At 31.0% G+C, this 3960-nt stretch overlaps 1 long non-coding RNA gene across 2 annotated transcripts; it reads left to right on the forward strand.

Annotated features, from left to right (window-relative positions):
- The first annotated feature begins 830 nt into the window (after positions 1-830).
- LOC129881507 (uncharacterized) lies at positions 831-3355 on the forward strand. Of its 2 annotated transcripts, none has more exons than XR_008765598.1 (2): positions 831-1261; positions 3094-3355. It is a non-coding gene; the product is annotated as an uncharacterized LOC129881507 (long non-coding RNA). The 2 variants fall into 2 exon arrangements; XR_008765599.1 differs by lacking the exon at positions 831-1261 and adding an exon at positions 2494-2944.
- The last annotated feature ends 605 nt before the right edge of the window (positions 3356-3960 follow it).

A 3960-nucleotide genomic window follows, 5' to 3' on the forward strand; every position in this document is an offset into this window, starting at 1 on the left:
TTCTTCATCTCCGGACACCTAGCATAGCCGTGAGGACCTCCATATATGTAGCAACCGCTACCCTTCGTGGTCTGCTCTTTTCTTTCGGTGTAGCCCTGTCGCCCGAACCTCCTACCATCAGACTTATTGGTGTTGACACCCAATTTTGACCGACCTATAATTATTTTTTGAATCACTATCTTAATAGATAGACATTTTTAAAAATTATGTTCTTGTATTATATATATATGTATAAAGTTAAATTTTTTAGTTTTTTCCAAAATAATAATAATAATAATAAAAAAAAATCATATATTTTGGATTTTCATAGCTTATAATATTTTTTTTTATTTGTTAATATTATCAACATCATTTCTTATCGTTTGTGAAAATAACAAGCTTTGTACATTCAAATATTTTTTCACATTATTTAGTATATATTATACGTGTGTGTGTGTTTTCTTTGTAATATATTACTTAACTAAGTATATTTTACCAATTTACTTATTCATATTAATTTGTGCATATTGCATACCTATTTTAATATGACTTATATGCACATTCATATAAAGTTGTTACTTAATTAAGTTTATATTGTATGTACATGCATATTTATTTTATATATATAATATTAATACTTGATAAATTTAAAATTTTTCTTATTCAACATGTATTTGATAATTAATTAGATGACATTTTTTACAACTATTTATAATTATGTCCTAATCAATTTTAATATAGTCTATTTTTATACTCAATTCTAATCTCAACCGTACATTGTATTTTGATCAAACGGCACCTATTATTCTTATCTCTCTCCATCCCTAACACCCTAAACCTAACTAAGAAGATCAGCTGCCTCCCATCACCACCATACCAACCTCTCTCTCCGTCGATCTCTTCCTCTCGCCGGCGAACAACATCACCAAACGACCCCTTACTTCGTTGCTGCTCCATCGCAGCAACACCTGCAACCAGCAGCCCCTCATGCTGTTTCTCCTCCGGCGAACAACCACGTACAGCAGCGACACACAATAGCGTCGACATCGTCGGCGAGAAACGCAGCAATCAGCTGCTGCTTCTCCTCCACAGCGTCTCCTCCGAGCTGCTGGCCGTCGAGCAGCAACGCAGCAACCTCCGCAACGACAAAGGTGGACAGCAGCTCCTCAGCGGCGACCTCACGCACAGACGCCGACGAGATGAACAGCAGCAACGAGCTCCAATTCGAAGCAACAGTGGCGACGATTTCCTTTGAAATGGACAGATCGATCCAAAACTAGAGGTCAAGCTCATCTTTTGTCAAAGACGGATCTTTACAGATCCGTCCGGGTACATTTTAACTCAATTTCTAAGCCTAGCATTTCAAATCTTTGCTCACTGTTAAATGATTGTGAGAATGGATTTTGGGTTTGGTTTGATTTTCTTTTATTTGTCAGTATCTACTGTTTTTAGATTGTATATTATGTGCTTATCTCATTAGATGTTTTTGTAGGTTATTATTGTGAACTGCTCCACAAATTCTAGGTTGTTACATGTTTGTTTCTATAGATGATGATTTGAAAGATGGAGATTTTGATTGAAAAGATTTACTATCCTTGGGAATTATTTTGTGAACAAGGTGTTGTCCTTGATTGATTTCTTCTTCCTTGCGAAATTTGGGATAGCTTCGTTAATCTCCTATTCTTGGTATACTATACACTATTTTTTGTAAACTACAGCATGATTGACTGATTTTGGTGATAAATAGTACCTATCCCCATGCTCGATTTGATCTTCTTCCCTTGACTGTCTAGACATCCTTTACTCTTCTAACTTATGAAAATTTAGCATGATTGATCTTGCTCCCTTATTTGATTGAAATATATTAGCATAGATTTTAGTAAGCTAATTGTTTATTGTTACCTTATTTAGTTTGGACAAACTGGTTACTTGCTTTATTATGGTGGATTTATTCTGATTGTGAAAAATCTCCTTGATTGATGCACCCTCTCTTTGGCACTATTAAACTAATTTAGGTGATCTAAGTATTAGCCTACTTGTTGGTTAATTTGAAACTTAATCGATTCACTTGTGTTAATTAGGAAAGTTCTCTTCTTTGATTGATTTTTAAAATATTGCCCTCATTAATTCTTCGATTTGTTGATATATAATCTGCATTGCTCTTTCATCATTGATCACCGGCAAGACACACTGTACACTTGGACAACTTTGACATTTTTAAGCTCTATACACTAAATTGACATCATAGTGAACAAACACTTCATATCTGTGAATCACTAAAGTTGTAATATATATATATATATTTGGTTTACATGTTGAAATCTGAAATGTTTCTATACTGATGAAAGTTTGAATTTGTTTGAATAATTGATTGAATAATTTTTACAATTATTGACAATGGGCCTTTTGGGGGGACTTTATTTGCTATTTTTCTGATTTGTTTTTGCCAACCTTTGAAATAAGGCTTGTCTTAATTTGACCAAATCATAATAATTGATTGATTTGTTTGAAAATTTTAACAGATCTTGCTTTTTGAAATATTGTTGGATTTTGTTTGTTGAAATTTGAGAAGCTCTTTTGAAATATTGGTCCCTTTCATGGACTTATGGGACAAAAAGTTTGAAAAAAAAAAAAAAGAGAAAGTCTTTTATTAACTTGTTTTCTTGAAATTATTGGAGGGATTATAAAAGAGGACCCTTCCTATTGATTTAGGAGGGGGAAGAACAAACAAGGAAGACAAAAAGGGACACAAACAGAGAGAAAGGGAACAACACAAAACAAAAAACACAAAGAGTAGAGAAAGGAAAAGAACAAAAAATATATTCTACTTTATATTTCTTACACACCAAAAACGAAAACAAAAGATAATAAGAAAAATTTCTTACATACTTTATTATTGTTTTGCTTGTTCTCAACATCACAAGTTAGATTCTATTTGCCTATTCTTCCTAACTAAAGTATCCAGGTTAGTTTCAATCTTTCTTTATATGTTAGTTTATTATTTTAAAAATGATCTTGCTTTGTTTGTTTACTTTATCGGAGTAAAATCATATGTTCATGTTATACCTCTATATATATTTGTATATTGGTTGTGTTTTCTTTATGATTTTGCAGGGCTTGAACTTCAAAGTTCAAGACACGAGGAGTGCGAAGGTTTAAAATGTCATTATTTCGTTTACATTTTTTGTATTATTTATCCACTTACCTTTTATTTTAGTTTGTAATAATCTTGTAAATTCTACACTGTATAATAATATACATTTTGGGGACTGTCTAAAGGGAGAGGGGAAATCTACGTGATGCATGTTAATTAAATCATATGTCACGGTTTAAGCTTAATATTTTCAGCATATTAATTGAAACTATACTTACATGACTTTAGCATGTTGATTTTTATAGAAATCATGTTTAAGATTTAATAAGTTTAATAGGCTACTTTAATAGATACAATACCTATATATTTGCTAATAAATATTTATATAATATTATGTCATATAGAACTATGTTTATAGAAATGAATAATATTGCAAGCATATAAGACCAAGATTTTCACCGTAAGAAATATACATAAATCACGTCTTTAGTACTTAATGAATATTTTTAGTATTTTATAAGAGTTAATTTACGCTTACAAGATTACAAATATTTTTATCATATTGACTCATATAGAAACTACATCTATAGAATTTAATTAATGTTCCTATACATACTTTATTTGGAAACCTTGGCCAATGAAAAAAATCTCTCCGTCGATTTTTGAGGCCTCCCCATTAAAAGACAGAAATTTTAATTTAAGTTTATATTATATATTATATGTTACAAATTGAAATGGTCGATGAAGAAATTATCGTCGATTTCCAAGGCTTTTCATGTTCATAAGACGGCTTTTAATTGTAATTATTATTATTATTTATTATCATTATTATTATTATCATCATCATCATTATTCATATTTATCCCTTACTAACACTTTTATCGAGT

Source organism: Solanum dulcamara, chromosome 3 (genome assembly GCF_947179165.1).
Source record: "Solanum dulcamara chromosome 3, daSolDulc1.2, whole genome shotgun sequence".
Lineage (NCBI taxonomy): Eukaryota > Viridiplantae > Streptophyta > Magnoliopsida > Solanales > Solanaceae > Solanum > Solanum dulcamara.